This window comes from Amphiura filiformis, chromosome 18, assembly GCF_039555335.1.
Source record: "Amphiura filiformis chromosome 18, Afil_fr2py, whole genome shotgun sequence".
In the NCBI taxonomy this organism is placed as follows: Eukaryota; Metazoa; Echinodermata; class Ophiuroidea; order Amphilepidida; family Amphiuridae; genus Amphiura; species Amphiura filiformis.
In genome coordinates this window covers 65,157,546-65,176,877 of record NC_092645.1, presented here as the reverse complement: position 1 = coordinate 65,176,877, position 19,332 = coordinate 65,157,546, and the positions used below count along the sequence as shown (strand labels likewise).

Below are 19,332 nucleotides of genomic sequence, written 5' to 3'. Positions count from 1 at the left end.
CGGGTAAGGTGCTGGGGTACAAATTCTATGACTAAAATGAACGCAAAGGATGTATCTACGATTAGCTTAGGTCGTTTGGGCGTAAACGCGTGCATGTTTCATGACGGATAAAAAAAATCTTAGGGGGTGTTTTTTTAGACGATTTTTGACAAATTAACTATATGTAAATCGTGCAAAAATCTCATTTTAACTAAAAATCTGGTGTACAGTAACAGATAAAAGGAAATTTGTTGCAGTGGTTAATCCGTATTAGCCTAAGACAGCGAAATATAATTCATATAAATTGCGACATGCATCCACGTCCTACGCGTTAAAATAAATGAATTAGACATTTATAAAAGCGATCGCCAGAAACTGTCTTCGCTATTATAGTGTTGGGTCGGATATGAAAAATGAACTTCATACTTGTTAATTTATAATTAATTTGTTATCTAATATCTGTACCATTGATGAAAGGTATCCAGCCATTTCACAAAGGAACTATAGGAATTGAGATACGAGGGGCAGTCAGCAGTATGTTTTAAGAGTTGACTCGTGACGTCATTTGTGGATCGTTTTCATGGCATTTCTCAATGATTACATAAACACTGTACCTTTGTCTTTCAAACAAAACAAGTAAAAATTATATCACACACATGATTACGTAACAGCATTAGCATAAAATCAATGGTCTAGAGTCACCTGGTGAAATTGAGTCGTTTTTGTTAAGGGAAATAAGAGGCTGAAATGAGGTATTGTTGTATTTTCTATATTTTCTCGGGAATTAAAGAATGGGAAATGCTGCCTTTTTGAACAGTAATAGAACACAAACTACCGTTCATTAAACCATGTTTGTTGGGCTGTAAAGGTTTTAGTTTATTTAAAATGCGTGGTCAAATATGTCTGATTTTTGACAAAAACAAGGATTTTCTTTCTTTAAAAATCTTGATATTGCCAAAAATAGCAAACGTGGAAATGTAATTGTTTTTGCCAGTTCTGTTGACTAATCTCCAAACATTTAAACGGGAGACTCCCTAGAAAATATTTGAATCCGTGATTAAAATATAACTGTTATTCTACCATTGTTACATTTATACAAAAAGTAGTGGTACAAAGAGAGAGTCCATCGTTTGAATGAGAAATTTATTTTTAAAACTTTTCTGTACATTTCAGGTTGAGATCATCCATAAAAATTCATATGAATATTTAAATCACAATTTTCATAGCATTTTGTAATATTTTAGGCCCTATTTACATGGAATTTTGCAATTTTCGTGCATTTCCACCATGTTGTATCGGTCATCCCACATACGCATGCGCAGATTGTTGTTTGATTTGCACCAGTTATCATCGCACTGAGTACCAGCTCTCACACGTGACCAGTCATTAAATTTTAGTCTGTTTCATTTTGGAGATAATTGATGTCATTTGTAATAACTGCTTTTTCATTTTCGCCATTTTTGCAGAATAATTTCGCTTCCATTCAAGCCCTAAAGTTGTTGAAGTTTCCAGACGTCCCATTTCCACCAAAGTTCAATGGCAACTCTCATATTTTACCAAATACAAACTGAGGACCTAGTGTTTATTTATGCCCAAAACTAGCCATATGCACCTTGTACTTTTGCCGTTCTCGGACATTGTAAACACGTGTTTTTTCTGTAATTTAAAAGGCCCGCCTTTTTGCGTGATTTGGCAGTGTCCATAGACTATTGATTTTATGCTAATGCTGTTACGTAATCATGTGTATGATATAATTTTTACATGTGTTGTTTGAAAGACAAAGGTACAGTGTTTATGTAATCATTGAGAAATGCCATGAAAACAATCCACAAATGACGTCACGAGTCCACTCTTAAAACATACTGACTGCCCCTCGTATATAGCACCGGGTGTTGTATATCTACATAGGCATAAAACAAGTTTTCACTAGTTCGACTAGCGTCTTCAGCAGATGATGATGCTGTGATGATATCCCGAAGATATCATCACAGCATCATCAACTGCTGAAGACGCTAGTCGAACTAGTGAAAACGTTCCAGGTGAGCGAAAAATAGTGTAGTGTTGAAGTTAAACTCTTTAATCAAGAGCATTATCATATGACGCATAATTGGACCAAGGATTCTCAGAGCTCTGTTTTCTAGATGTTCTCACGCTTGAGAATATCCATTTGTTGATGGTGCTGCGATACAATAATACCAATTACATTAATTTTCCCTAAACTTTCCTTGAGAGACAAGATTTCAAAAATAATACACGGAAAAAGCACAATCCAAAGAAACAACATTTTAGTTTAAGCAAGCACTTACACGAGTCCCCAGACCCCGGCGGACCCCGTATCTTATTATAGGACCCATGCATCCAACCGCCGTGTCCCTAGACCCCAGCGGACCCCGTATCCTATTATAGGGCTCATGTATCCAACCAAAGAGTCGGGCTCTACTTACTAATACCCGTCACCACATGCAAACACTACCCTTAAAACATTCCAGTCTCGTCGCTTTTTGCTAAAACCAAGTGATGGTCGGAGGCCCAATTTATTTACAAAATTGATAACATTTAAAGGAAGTCAAGACTCAAGAATTTAAATTGTCATGACTTTATTTGGCATTTGTTTGAAGAATGTACTAAAGTAAACACTAAAATGCTATTTTATTAATCAAGCGTTACTTTTGTTAAGAATATTCATGCAGTAAGCATGGTAAGGTTCACATCTAATGTTTAACTAGGCGGGTATTGACTGCAGATGACATGATCCAAATGTGTGGGTTTTTTTAATTATAAAAAAAATGAGAATTATAAATTGTCATGATCATATCGGGAATCAGTAGGTAAAATGCAGTTGAATGAGTACAACCAAGTATTGGCTCAGTGGTTCTTAAGATAGCTCTTGATATTTTGAGTGTATATCTCAAAACTTGGATCTTTTTATGTTAACCCTCTCCAAGCGGGTATCGAGTGCAGACGACATGTCACAAATTTCAAACTTTTTCAAAAAATTTCAAAATTCAATTTTTCATTACCATATTTGGATTCAGCATGAAAAATGCATTCGAATGAGTACAAACAAGCCTAGTATTGGTTCAGCATTTCTTGAGACAGCCTATGTGATATTTGACCATTTCGTCAGTTTGTTAACATTTAGCGTGTAAAGCATTAAAACCTGTGGTTGGCATAAAATCATCCAAACTATACTAACGTATTCACTGCGTTTAAGACGAGCAAAACAAGCAATTGAGGTGACAATTGCGGCGCTAAGATCAATGACGACTCCTGAAAACTGTATGCATAATGCAATCCATCATGGTGTCTTCAACTGCCGCAAGGGACATACTCTATGACGTCACACATAAGACGTGAAAACGCGGGGAAATATATGCTTCTCGGTTTGGGTTTGGGTTTAATTTCGAGCTGGGATTATTTGTTATAACACCTTTATTATCATAGGGTTGCGCGATATGTGAAGGTGGCTTAGGCACTGAATAATAGTGTATGCAATCGATGCTTTATACAGTGTATTCGTCTGGAATTGTAAAATAGCCTAAGCTTATGATTGAATTACATGTAGTGCTTAATTGGAAACTATCGTAAGATACCTGCTTCATACTTGCAGATCAGATTAAAATCAATTTCCACAAACAGTTTCATTCGATATTAACAACTCATTGTTTTTGTGGCGCCCTCTACGGAGGGGCCACATAATAGGCATGTACTTTGTGAAATCTTCTAATTTCAGTCTTGCTAGATTTACTCCTTAATTGTTTTGCTAAAATTATGCCCAGCTCAGAAATAAAACCACAATATGCAAGGATTTTATTTTATTATTGTTTTCTGATATGCACGGGATAAAATGATGTGTGTATATTCTGGAATTGCCAACCTTATACAACGCCCTCATTAGACCAAAAGTTGCCAATGATCAACAAAAGGGCAAGTCCATCACAACATCTTAGGACTTCTTCTGATGAAGATGTGTGTCACACATCGAAAATTCAAGGTTAGTGAATTTTTGTGCTGAAAGTCAGTTTAAACTTTTGGAAATTGTATATTCTTTGTTTAAAATACAAAATTAATGGACTTATAAAAACACCAAATAACCCGTGACCTTTGTATGGTTTAAACCAGTTTACCGCCTCTTAGAACCCGATAGACGGTGACATTTGACCATTCTAATTATGTATGTTTTGAACATGTTTGCACATGAACTAGTTGTTTACAGTGTGAAGAATCTACAACATGCTCATCTATCAGGGCACAGTTCTTTAACCCCAATACATTTGTGCATTCATTGAATGACCTTTGAAAATGTGAGTACAAAAACTCATACTTTGCAAATTAAGGTCAAATTTTGCACTATGATTGTTTAATTGAGGTTATTGATAATATAGTGATTGCACACAGTGCACCTAATCCTTAAACAAACACCAATTAATTATAGTTGACCAACACAACCACTGACCAAACATGAAATCACTAATGGTTTATGTGCTTGAATACAGCTCAGTATCTTTGTGGTGACTATCTCTGATAAAAAACAAAACATTAATTAACAAAAATCAACCCTGGTCAGCAGAGAAAGGAATAAATTTGGAAGACATGACTGTGTTGAAGGTCAGAAGTTTATTTGCAAAAATAATATTTATTGTAATATGCCTAACTGCTGGGATGGGTTCCTAGCAAGGTAAAGTGAAAGAAACCCCAATGGCTATTTTGTCTGTTTAAAATAGAGTTCTATGGCCGACTTAAAGTCATAATTATGACGTAATTTTGTTATTTATTAATTAATTTTAAGCAGAATTAATAACATAAAAATGGGCTGTGCCCGTTTCATGAAGAATAACGATCGATCTTACCCTTGATTTAACAGGCCTGTCAATTTCTTGGTATTGTTTGATATGAAAGGAGGGTATGATTGTTTTGTATTAGTTTAAGTATTTCCTAGCCTCTCTTAGCCACATGGTTGGCTACAAAAGACACAGAGTAGCCTATACCTTATAAACTGGCATGAGTGCGCCGACCCCAAGTTTTCAACATTTCAGGATTGTTTCTGGATGGAGGTCGGGTGAAAAACGAAATTACGTTTACATGACTTTGTCGAAATTCGTCGTGTGACAAGAATGAGTGTATAGATGACTAGGGGGAAGCTTACTTATTTGTGTCTTCTAGTTATCCATCATATACCCTAGGCCCTGATAACGAAATTCAACAATATTCAATATCCAAAGCAATATCCTCACTACAATGGCCCCCAAAACAGAACTCCCACCCCACATAATCGCAAATTGACACAAAGCTTCATTCCATGAAGCATTTCTCTCATATTTGATCATCTTCTACTCTTCCCTAAAAAATCATTATAATACCAAATCTAATCACCATGGAATTCACCATATCCCGTCCAGCTCACATTGGGCGCCACATTCCTTTTTTAAAGGAATTTTTATTGACTACTGGCCCATCGTAGAGCCGTCTCCGTACGTAAGATTAGCATGGTTTCCGAATTCAACTACCATACTGGCATGAAATTCCTGTCTTCAGGGACAAGGAGCTACTAATGATTACTATCCCTGTTGACACGAAAACAGTTCCGGGTATAAGGAAAGGTTTACTGCGTTAGAAAACTGTCAACATGCAAAAACATAAACGGAAAGAGTGGGGAAAACAGAAAAGTCCCGTGGAAAATGTGGCTCTGTCGCCAACGGCTCTCTGAGTGTGCTTCGCACGAATGCAATAGTGTGTAAGAGACTTACACTCGGAAGATTTCTAGCTATATAAAACCCTAACCCTAACCCTAAACCTAACCCTAAACCTAAACCCTACCCTATCCCTCGTCAATATAGGCAAAAATGGTAGCCTGGTAACTCACACTTAATGATGATATGTTAATTGTATTGTGCAAACTTACATGATCATGGCCCTCCTCACATTGATAAATTTGACGCTTTCTAAACGGCATGTGTTATCTCTTCCTTTCTCAAGTAGATCTGAAATGAATGGAAAAAGGTAAATCAATCAATCCATCAATCAATTAATCAATCAACCAATCAGTCAAACAAATCAAACAAGCAATCAATCAATCAATCAGTCAATCAATCAGTCAACCTAACCAATCTATTAATCAATCAATCAACCTAACGATCGATGATCCCGCGATCGATCGACTGAACAGCAATTGAACATTTCGCACTTATACTTCGGAAATGCAATACCCGACGTATGATAACTTAACCATGTTCACGTGAATTTTACTCACATTTTTCTCGTAAGATTTAAATTTGTTTTCAATCAATTCGTACAAAATCTGACTCACTGTTTTCATGATTGAGTTTAGTAGAATTCAAGAAAAATATGAATTAAACTTACACACCTTTGGGGAAAATTGAATCAACAGTGTGATTAATTTTGTAATAGCAAACTAAATTGCTCTATTCCCAAACGACACAACGAGGTATTCCAGTTCAAATCCATACACCCCTTTGGAAGACATGGCCTTAATCTTCCACACAGGGGTTGCATTTCAAATGGGTTTACTTGAACGGGTGACTCCATTTGAAATCTACTCCCTCTGTGTATGAGAGTAATGTCTTCCATAGGGGTGTATGGGTTCAAATGGAATAGCCCAATACATTTAATATGAGATTGTTATATTTTCCTAAGAAGCAAGACATATATTTTTGTGTGTAAATTACAAATCTCATACAATAAGTGGTTCTTTTTGTGTACTACGTGAGATGCAGACTGCAAACGACAAGTTCCTAGGTTTTATATTAAATTCAAAATATTTAAGAATTGTACATTATGATGACCATACTTGGAATCTGCATGACAAATGCATTAAAATGAGTACAAACAAGTCTGGTTCTTAAGACGTCACGTGTCCTAAACCGTCTGGTAAATCAGACTTAGAGACATTGATAATGCGTTAAGTACGCTGCCAAGCACTGCCAAAATATAAAATTAAAAAAAAATACATATAAAGCCAAAACTAAACCAAACACTTAAAGCAAGCCCTATGTATGCAGATACTCCTCATTCCTATTCATAATATACGAGACAGGACGTAGATAGTGTCTGTCCTCCGTGAGATCAAAAAGGGGCCAACCATTTTATCCTTTGGTGAATATCGTCTATAAAATCTTGTTGCATATGAGGCGCGTGTGAGGAGAACGCAAAATATTGCCTCTATGAATATGTCATGAGTACGCAAGGTGGACTTAGAACTACATTCCGATTGGCCAAAAAAAAGTGTTCATTATCGATTGGACCAATCATAAACATTGTAAGAATAATTTCACCACGCAAAAATAAAATGGGGTGAATTATTTGCAAAGCTCCATATGGATTACCTCATTGTGATATGCAATGAATATAAGGGTACGCATATACATATAATACGGATTTTTATGAAAGTGGTGTTTGACCAACAGGGTTGCAGACTTTAAATTCACTACAGGATATTGCGGTGTGCCATCATACACTTGTGTGATTATGTAAACTCCTGCTGGCGTATAAGCAAACCTTCAGTTGCAAAGGGCTATTCCATTTAAAGGCCACACTACCCCTGTGGGAGATTCTGGAAATATCCTCCACAGAGGGAGTATGAATGAGTATGTAATGGCGGCTTCCATCACTAACAGTACTGCAAGTGAAGCCCGCTGTCATATCCCAATTTTATTAATCCCTGACTGAACCTTTTCAAAAGTGTAGGGCCCCATTCGCATGTCATGCATATTCGTCCATTGAACGAGCTTTTCAATCAGATTGCACACGCTGTTATAGACCTGTCAGCTAAAATACAATATTTGTCAAATCGCTATGATGTCTATGCAAAACAGATAAATGTAATATTTCTCATATTTAATGTTAGAATTTACTCGCTTATATAAAAGTGGCTAGAAATATAAAAGGAACGCATCGTTTCGTTTTCCTTTAAAAGTATTTCAAGTTGCCAACTCAATCCATCAGACGTGTGGATTGGCATCCTTATAAATTTACTTTCATTGGTGTTAGACGGATTTTATTTTGCGATCATTTTAAAGGGGAGTTCTAAGTAAATTAATTTTGTAAGGACCGTTAGTGTTTTATATTTATATTTTTGTGTTGCATAATTGAATGCAATCGAATGCGATTGAATACTTGTATACAAAATCCACCCAAGTCCATGGAAAGTGCATTTTGAGAAAACTAAAAAAACCCTGCGTATCATTTTAATTCCTTTAATTAGATAGGGCAAGTTTTACATGCAAATGAGTGGGTTAAACTGTATTAGGTATGACGATTAGCATTTCGGGGGGTCAATTTGTATGCCGGACTTGCGTATGTCAGGGTTGCCAAGGTAGCTGCGAGTGAGTGCAATGGAAAATGGACTATTGCGCTCGCGCGAAGTGCAACAGTCTTTTTCTAGGAAGACAAAATAATGATAAGAATCTTTATATGAGTTATATAAAAAAAGTCATTGTCACCTGAAAGTCTATTATTTTCTGAGAATGTTGGTAGCCAAACTGGGACAGTGTTGCGACGAGCCCGCGATATAAGGTATGGACTATTTCTGAATTATCCGTTTTGGGGTTATTCATTCGTATCGAGCGGTGGACAGGGTAGACCCGAGGATTCAGGGGTCCCGAGGGTTCAGGGGTCCCGAGCAATAGTGAAAATGAAGTAAAGGCTGATAAGGGGATGTTAAAAGGGTCCACACTGCTCCTTGCGCATACGGTGCCCCGAGACTCTTGCTGGTCGGCCTGATCACACTGTTACATGTATCAACACACGCGACAAGTACACTAAAAGAATTAACCTTTTGTGCATTTCAGGCTTCTAGGCTGTTCCTCCGAGTGAATACGCATTCAAGAAACAGTACTTACATATTCACCAATCTCTACCGAGTATGCATGATTATAAACCAATTAGCATGATTGTTCTACAGCGGACAGAAACTACGCTGTTCCCTATTGGCCAACAGGTTAATCTCTTGCCGCTATAGAGAGGACAGAGAGTGTGGAAATTGAATGCCTTTCGAGATCTTTGATTTGTGTTTTCTTTTCCGATGGACGGTCAATTTATTTTATTATCTATATTGCCAAAATGTATTGAAAATATCAAAAGGTTATTGTTCAGTTGCATGGTATGAAATTTAGGTATAGTAGTAAAAATCAGAAAATATGCTTTATTATTAATAATTTTACGTCATCAAACATTCGTTGGAAGTTTTAAAACACTACTGGAAATAGAATAGGAATAGATTAAATAAAGAAGACATGTTACATCGAATATTCGAATACTCTGTATGGCCATTTACACCACCGTTTCACCCCGCGTTTCACCTATAAATTCGCTTTAAGATGTCAGTGTAATGCAGGACGGAAAGAATGTGGATTACGGAATGCTGAATTGATCAATGTTTAATATTTCTATGCATTTCAAACGAGAAAATACAATGGTACATGCTTACATGGGGCACTGCGCTAATCCAGTTGAAATCCATACCCCCTATGGAAGACAGTGGATGTATAATGGCGCCAATGCATTCAGGTAACCATTTGAAATCTACATTCCCTTTGTGAAGATTAAGGTCTTGTCTTCCATAAGGAGTGTATGGAATTCAACTGGAAGAGCCATAATACACGGAAGCCACGTATTGTCCTGCATGCAGGAAATTGGCATCTTGACTTATACACGTTTAAGGCGATATAATACCCTGATTTTCATCAGTACCCATCTTCTTTTTTTTGTTGCAAATTTATGAAGTATATTTATATGTTCATCATCTCATGTCCTGAACTTATAAAATATCTCTACATACAAAGTGGTTTTAAACCATTTTAGAAAATCATTTTAGCCCTATATATTTTTTGTTTACTGTATCCTGGTAACTGAGATGTGTGTTTCATAACAAACCATAATTTATTCAATTGAACATGTCCAAGTAGAATATATGAATAGAATACATTAAATCCTTTGTTATACTATCTATAGAAATGTACTCACTGATTATAACACTGAATAAATTAAATAGGCCTAATCTCTTCCACATAGACAATTTAATACTACACCATGTATATATCTTCTATAATATGTTGTTAGGAAAAGAGTTAAAAAAAGGCTATAAGGTCATCAAAGGTCAGGTTATAGGTCAATTGGTTCAGGTCAAATTCAGGCATCAATTTGTAATACATGTGATAGTCTGTGATATCATACATGTCATAATGAGGCATCAATTTTGATATTTTGTCTGTTACTGGATATATAATGGAAATGTGTGAGGTGGATATACTAAAATACCTTGGGATGTAAATGGTGAGTACAATTTAGATTGCCTAGTTGAGATGGATTGGGCAAATAAATATAAAATAGTTACCAAAAATGAGCTTACGGAAAACTACCTAATATGGTGGTATAGGTGACAAATCTAACAAATACAATCTTTTTCAACATTGCTGTAGTGTGGTTGTGGTAACCTGTTACCTATGGCTTAATTAAGTTTCAGTGACACAGTGTCGCAAGTTCAAAATACAAAATATAGCTCGACATTGAAAATAGAAGCATTTTAACCGGTTCGTTTTTTGATAGTTGTGGAGCACCAAGTTCATGAAGTCATAAAAGAAATCAGGGACCACTTATTCCCATTTTACATATCAACATTATTTCCCTAATGTGTTAGCAACACATATCCAAAAATTTTAACGAAATCCGTTGATAGTAAGCTTTCCAAAATGAAGTGAATTTAAATCATCAGTGATGTACCTCCTTTTGGCTTCTATCTTCAAAAGCATGTAAGCTACATTGATACCGATGCCACCAATAAAACGAGAAGATTTGCCCCTTCATTTTGCATACCACTTTGCCCAATTTGTTTTTGTAATTTCTTCACAAAATGCAAAAAAATGCCAAAAATAAATCAATGGGTGTAGTACCCCCTTAAAGGAGGAGTTCAGAACGAATATTCAGGGCGTTGAAGAACATACACGATCCTAACTTATCCAATACCTTAATATTATTGGAAGACTTTATTATTATTAGATTTCTAGCAATGTTTATCCGAATTCAACTTTTGTACCACCATGGAAGAAAGAGATAAGAAGGAACCACAACGAACGCATTCACTTTGTACACTCCCTTTACCGACATTTAGTTGACATTGTTATTCATGAGGATTTACTTTGATCAATACCCAGTGTTAAATAGGTGATTGGTATTGTATTCCATGTATTTGCATGTCTTCTGGAGCGTGTGTGAAGGATGATTTGAACTAATGACCTTCCGTGCAAGCACCCTATAGGATTTTCTTTGGTGACGTGATCATCGGTCATTGATGGCCTACATCTTTTCTTCCATTTTGCCCAATTTTTCCGAACTTTGATGACTTTTTTCTCAGAGTTGGCAGTCTTTGGCACTGAAACGAGTTAGCTAGTTACGATTATAAACATATAAACTATTAAATTAAACAGGTTTTATGTACCGGACTCAACCGGAACATTGTGCATTATTTAAGAACATTAAGAACTATTTTTCATCGACAAAGTTACCAAAATCTTACCTTATTTGCTAAAGATGAAACTCAGCAAAAAAACGGCCGATTTTGATTACCTTTTCGATATTTTATAAGACATTTTCTACACAACACGATCAAGAAAACAGTTTGACTGTAGATCCCAAAACAAAGCTACTATACATGTTCAGAGCATCAGTGAAATTCCATAATCTTACTTCTGGGTAGCGTTTGTTTGTTCGTGGATGGGTTTGTTATAAATTTTTTTTTTTTTTTTTTTTGCCAAGCATCGATCGCGGTAAATGGATCATACATGAAAGTAAGTACCATTGATAGCTTTTCTTTTCATGCGTCAATAGATAAGCGGATTAAAACTTGGCCGATCGAAGTCGTTGTGGTTCCTTCTCATCTCTTTCTTCCATGGTACCACTGAAACCGATAGAGGGGACAGGTGCAAAGTATGGGTCGTTTTTTTGTATTCCGTTCCGCTTGCCGCGCTTATGCGGACATACTTAATACATGTAATACAGCCATTTATAAAATTACCGGGCAAAATTTTTAAAAAGTTGTTCACTTTTGGACGGAATCTCATATTCGCATGTCATGTCACTGCTTCAACGCATTTTTTAAAACCTTTTGGCTACATCGAGATTGATGAATCACGGTGCTTCTTACACACAAAGTTGAGCGTATGGCTGGGCGTCTGGTGTTTAGAAATCAGACCCACAATTTCAGGTAGCCCAATTGGGCGACCTTTGAACATATCCTGGCGATTTATACCGGTTCTTGTTCATAAAAATCACTGAAATTGGGCGAATTTTGACGTTGGTCCCCGCGATTTTCCGTAATATTTTGTCCCATAGAAACTAATGGGATAAGAGAATTTGGGAGACTTTCGGTGATTGCAATTTGACGGTTGGCAACTCACGTGCGATGTAAGACGTTAGGTATTACACAGATGGCATCTTACATGTAGTGATGTGATGATGTTGATCAGTGACCTTCAACATGTTTAAGGGATGTCTCATATTTATATTTGAATGTTACTTTCAAAGCTTGTTTCAACTTACACAAGGGGGAATGGAGGATTTGAGGGGGGATGTGAATTTTTTGTAAGCAAGAGGGGGGAATTTTGAACGGAAGCGAAGGGGAACCCGAAAATGTTCGTCAAAAAAAAATTAAAATCCTCCATTCCCCCCCCCACGTAAAGAGTGACCGGTCCCTTATCATGTTATTATGAGGCCATAACTCAAAATCTACGCATCGAATTTTAAACCTAAAAGAATAAAAAGAAACTCTTGTTCGTTCCGCAAATGTTGATACCTCATTTTGTCTGGATAGCTCAAAATATGTAGCTATGGTAACTCTTTAAATGATAAAAGATACAGATTCAAAACATACACTAAAAACTACTTAAGTCAGTGTACCAAAACTGCCATTACATTCTCTACATGACTGGTCAAGGATAACCCGCGTTGTCCAGTGACGACCAGGCACTATGGCAACAAAAGTAACATTTTAATGGGTTTAGTTGCAACTTTTGAATCTGCAACTTCTTTTTCAATCAATTGAATATATGAATACAAAAGCCACCCAAGTCCATACTTTGGCCAAATTGAGTTAAGCATGGGAAAGTGTTGCTATACATAGGCCTGTCATATGTATGAAAGCAAAACTCAAATTCATCCTCTGTGTCTATTGAGCATGTGAAAAATAGCATGTATGAAAGAATCAACACAAGTCCATGATTTGAGTCTTGTAACACAATGATTGAAATCCAGTATGTATAAAAGTCCATTTGTAACACATTCATTGCTGGAGAGTGACTTTTGAAGAAAAAAAAAGGGTTTAATCAAGGAAAGTGTGTGGTTTATATTACATGGCAGAATGCTTATCAACATTATACATAACTGTGTGCTTTATTTTGTATTATCTTACTAGTGGTAATCTCATTCCAACATTATTGTCTTAGTATATGATTCAAAAAACCACCCAAGTCCAGAATTTAAAATGAACCCCACGAAGTCCATGAAATGCTAATCATCATACCTAATACAGTTTAACCCACCCATTTGCACGTACAACTTACCATATTGACCAGGTAAATCTAACTGAAGGAATTAAAATGATACACAGGTTTTTTTCTCAAAATCACTTCCCATGGACTTGGGTGGGTTTTGGATTCATGTATTCAATTGGTCACCTTGACAAACAAAGTGTGGGCTATTAAGACAAAATAATGAAGCATCAGAAATCTGCAGAACAACACTACTTTTTTCTTGTTCTTATTTCAGTTTAAAAAATTGAAATATTTTGTAATTATGGAACGTTAATCTAAATCACAGACATTTGATTAAATAAATCGCAAAACAACAACATTTGTTTGTTTAATCTCCTCCTCCTAATGTTTCTTCTTCTTCCTGTGCGACCTCGTCTTCCTTTGCTATATCTCTTCTTATCATTCTGCATTATGGGAAGTGTGTTGTAATTTTCTTCTCTGATATAAACCAAACAGTTATACTTACTGAATTTTGCTTATAAAAACAACGCCATTTAGAAATAATCGATTTATTTATTATAATACTATCTCATACACATCTGATGCATAGTTCGTTAACCCTATATGTTTGTACACAAGTAAATGAACTTCGCCTGCTTTAGATACAGAAACTCATACTTCCATATTTGAAGTCAACGTTTGAAATACAAATGGCAAACGGACGTTACTATAACTATGCCGTTGCTATGAGGCTAATTTTTAGCCTATATTGCTTCATAGCCAAGCAATCCACAGAGCGTAACCAATTTATTTGGTTTACATCGGTTCAATGGTGAACCTAATATACAGATGTCAGTTTGCTGCTATAGGGCATGATAATAGTGTGTAGAGGTCTGCAAAAGGTCTAAGGGGCACTCAAACAGTTAGGGGATCTAAAATGAGCGTTTATGGCGTTTCGACAGTATTTTTTGTGGGACATGTGAGCACCTCAGATGTATCGAATTGCATTCTGAATACGAAGCATGTCTTTCTGATATCAAATCATTTTCATTTTTGAAATTCACGATATAATACAAATTTTATGACAAATTATTAAAATTTGATATTTTTCAAATTTTTGATATATAACAGTCCTCGAAATAAATTTTATAAATCTAATGATATATTCTTAAAGTGTATGTAGCTGGGAGGAAAAGCCGACGATCAATTGAAAATTTTGACCTTTTATATTGAAGATATGGATTTTTTTCCCAAAAAGACCTATTTTTTGGTGTTTTGGGGAAAAAATCCATATCTTCAATACGAAAGGTCCAAATTTTCAATTGATCGTCGGCTTTTCATCCCACCTACATACACTTTAAGTATAAATCATCAGATTTATAAAGTTTACTTCAAGTACTGTTAAATATCAAAATATCAATTTTAATGATTTGCCATAAAATGTGTATTACATTGCGAATTTCAAAAATCAAAATTATTTGATATCAGAAGGACATTCTTCGTATTCAGAATGCAATTCGATATGTCTGATGTGCTCTAATGTCCCACAATAAATACTGTCCAAACGTTCATACCCCTTCCCGTAAGTGCACGAACAAAAAAGATAACAGACCGCGTACAAGCAGACAAAGTCTCAGCATCACATGATAATAAAGGCCGATTGTTCCATGAAATGCGACATGCAAAACTGCTACGTAATTACCGCGTATGTACGGTCTATCGCATGATCGCTATGGCACGCAACGCTCAGATATCGCGTATACGCGAAGGCGCGCAACGCTGGCGTGATTGTTAGACACGGCACAATCGAACAATCGGCCCTCATGAATATGCGAGAATTCACAGCATACAATGCACGGGGACTTTGACTGTTGATACACGGTATAGTCTGTGGTTATGTGGTGTGCATGTGCATCCGCAAAATTCAACATGTTTTTTTTTTGGGGGGGGGGGTTCCCCTCATGACATGTTCTGCTATCTGTTACTTTTATTTCGAAAGTGGGTGCGCCAATTTCGAGAATATATACCACAATTTAAAAGTGTCATTCGTGGTGGAACCGAGGACATGAATCGACACCACAGAGGTGTCCACCGTCACCTCAATGGGCGTCAGTTAACAGCCAAACGGTGCACAGAGAGGTGTCACCATGGAGCATACATAATTATTTAAAACTATAATAGAAACTCCTGGAGTATCAGATGACACACGCGGAGTTTCATTTGACACCAGAATTAGTGTCCCCAGACAAACAAACTAAGACAAAATATCAGAAAGGTGTCCGGCCGTATGAGCCATTTCATTTCAATAAGCTTTTCACTATGTCGAAAGTAATATTCATTCTGATGTCAATTGACACCCGAAGAGGGTTGGTGGTGAGCAAATCCTTAAGTATCGGTTGACACCCCAATATAATTATTTTCAGTGTAACATGTTTGATGATGTTCCAAGAAGTGGTATTAAGCTTACATTGTTATCAATATTTAATTTGACATAATCCTTGTCTGCGATAGCTGCCGTATTAGACATATGACATTTTTTGCATTCTATATTGTACATATTTAGAAATACAACACCTGGCAGCTAGTTCACTAAGAGCTTCGATATTATTTTTCACATATTTCAATTTTTCTCTTGTCTTTTAAATATTTAAAGAAAATAACGGGTGAGTTTTATTGTTGTTGTTGTTGTTCTTCTTCTTTTTTTTTTTTTTTTTTTTTGGGGGAGGGGGGGTTCTGTTTTTGTTTTCTCGTTTGTTTTTACTAATAATCGTGTCGTAGAGGATAGACTTGTAAAATATCCGTGAAATAGCAATAAAAACCAGAAAGTAGTGCTTGAATTGAAACAAAAAAAGGAAGTTAACAAATCGCAAACCATACAAATTCAATACAATTTTTAACGTTATATTTCTTGGAATAATCATGTGAATATCAAATAAAACTACATAAAGCAGCTGATTGTAATTACAAACACCAAGTGAATGCTTAGTCTAGCCTTCAACCAAAGTACATTATCATTAACGTGTTCTGCTGTCGTGTTCTCCCCTTAATAAAAGCAACAACTACATCTATCGAATTAGCATTACAAGTTGACCGTGACGTTCCATGTTTAAACGTAAATAAAATTGTCAAATGCAGTAGCGTACGCTAGAAATCTAACACGAAGCGACGAACTGTTGAAAAGAACAAGATAATTGACGACGACCTTGAAATAAGTAGCAGTGCATCGCGAGAAAATGTCAAAATACTACATTACGTTACGTTGTTCACAATGTGTTGAATACATTTTTAATATTTCACAAAATTTCTTTAATTTACAGATTCGAGTCAATTCGACTACCATGTTCACCTACGAAAGCCTAGTCTACGGACTATCGCTAAAATATGCCCACACTTCCCCCCCAGTCAGAAATCTTGCCCCACTATTGTCCCCAGTAAAACCTAAAATTACGAAAAAATAACAAATTTTGTGCACAATTTGTTGATTTTACCCCCCTGTTTCCCCATGCCCCCCCCAACTTTCATGCCCAAAATGCGCAGCTCAACGCGTGTAAGGTATCTTTAACATTATAGAATGAGTATCGCAGGCAATGTATTATACTTGCTATATAATTTTTATGTTGGTAATTGACTAATTGTCTAACCAACAAAAACAACATTCATCGGCTTCAAATCACATGTTTATATCTTGCACCAACGCAATGTCGTTATCTCATCAGGAGTACTTTTCAATATTTTATATGAAATTATTATAATGGTGTATGTATAATACCATGCATGTCATTTTACATAAAAAATGCGTTTTTTAAACCCGCAATTTTCGATGTTATTTTAATAAAAAATATAATTGAATTGAATTGAATTCGGCGATTATATCTTGCACTGAGCCGTACCACTTTTATTTTTAATCTTAACCCTGGCTTCACATTATGTCTTCGATGGTATTTTAATGCTGAGAATGCTGGCCATTATACGAGTATGCTTCAACATAAAGAGTCTCAAGTTTTCAGATATTTTCTCAAAATATCAAGAGCTATCTCAAGAACCACTGAACCAAAACTAGGCTTGTTTGTACATATTTTAATGCATTTTTCATGCTGATTCCAAATTATGGTCACAGTTTTATTTATTTATTTATAACATTCGGCCGAAGCCAGGCTAATCCCAATAGTGCTCAGAGGCTACTAAATTTAAGGGATGCCATCCGGATATGATGGGACAGGAATATGGGAAGAGGTCCGATTTTAGAAGCAGGAGGAAAACCGGAGCACCCGGAGAAAAACCTGCGAGGACGAGCATGGATCGGCAACCAAACTCACATGCGGCCACAGTGGTGAGAAGCGAGTGAGAAGACCACTACACTAACTAGACTGGCCCCCAGTCTCGGTTCGGTTTCATCTCTGGATAATGTAACAATAAATAATTACGTAATGCCCTATGAAAAAAAATGCCAACTCCCCCCTTATTTTCTTCAATGCCAAAAACCCATTCCTCTTCATCCACAAATCGACGCCACTAATTACACCCACCACAGTCAACCATGCAGCAATATAGAAATATACTCGTATTATAAGTGAACGCGAAAGTCCATTGAGCGCTGATTGATTTTTAATGCTATGTAATCTACATTACCAGTCGTTCTCCACGGACCCGAGGGAGGGTCTATACACTAACCCGCCCGCCAATTTACATTTAGTTTTTTTTTTTTTTTTTTTTTTTTTTGGGGGGGTAGACAATTGAAACAGTTGGTCTGCAATCGCGTGGACGTGGTGATATGGATGAAGTTAAGAGAAGAAGTGTGATTATTTATGTTTGCTATTGTTGGTGGCATATCAAAATACGATCGAGGCACTCTTACTAATTAAAACAGTTCATTAGTGGACGAAGAGGGACTTGGGCTGTTCCAGTTGAAGTCCATACACCACCTGTTGAAGACTTGACCTTAATTTCATCGCTCAAATGGCGTAGATTACAAACGGGATCAGCCATTTTTACATGTTTTAGGTAGCCCTATATATTTGAAATTCATACTCCCTGTGTGGAAGATTAAGGTAATGTCTTCCATAGGGGGTGTATGGATTTTATATGGAATAGTCCAGATGTATGCCTTTAGAAAAGGATCAAAACAACTTCGACAATTATTAACGACGAAAACAAATAATTTATAAAACTGTAATTTATCTTTCAGTTTTAACAATTACGGACTAACGGAGTATTTTCTTTTTATGGCATTTTTCAGTAGGTTGGCCTATCCACGAAAAAAGCTTAGCCCCTAAATTGAAGTTGATTCAGATTTTGCGTTTGCGATTTATGCATGGTTAACCTATGTGTATTTACTTCATAAGCCACTGTTTTGTAAGTCTGTTAACCATAACGTAAAATACAAATTTGATGATATTTTTGCCAAGCGAATGAATCTGCAATAATATGTTTGTGCACATAAGCATTATGTAGCCAGAGCTTTCCGGTTGTATAAAAATCTCAACTTTTTTGAGAAACGTTGGGGATGAGGCTGTGGATCACTAAAAGCCCCTTTAATAATAATATTTTAATATTATTACAAAACAGTCACTATCGGGCTATTCCAATTAAAATATACACTCCCCCTGTGGAAGATTTTGGAAATATCCTCCACAGGGGGAGTATGAATTTCAAATGGAATGAGCATTTGAGTCAGCTCCATTTGACACTCACATCACCCTCAAGATTTAGGTTCAATTGTATCTCAGAGGTTGTATGAAATTCAACATGTTCAAATGGAACCGCCTAATGAGCTAATTCCATCTGAAATTCATACTCCCTCTATGGCAGATATTTCCAAAATCTTCCACAGGAGGAGTGTTTAATCTAAATAGAATAAGCCATTGCACGTGTC

The 19,332-nt window shown here is 36.2% G+C and overlaps 1 protein-coding gene across 2 annotated transcripts in view; it reads right to left on the bottom strand.

Moving 5' to 3' along the window:
• LOC140138932 (uncharacterized) overlaps positions 1-19,332 on the bottom strand; it is a 153,223-nt gene that overhangs the window by 115,820 nt on the left and 18,071 nt on the right. Inside the window, exon 2 of one of the 2 annotated variants that reach the window (XM_072160715.1) lies at positions 5,882-5,960. The exons of the other annotated variant lie outside the window; for it this stretch is intronic. The gene's annotated coding sequence lies outside the window, so the exon portion shown is untranslated. The remainder of the gene's footprint in view (positions 1-5,881; positions 5,961-19,332) is intronic. 2 annotated transcript variants of the gene reach the window in all.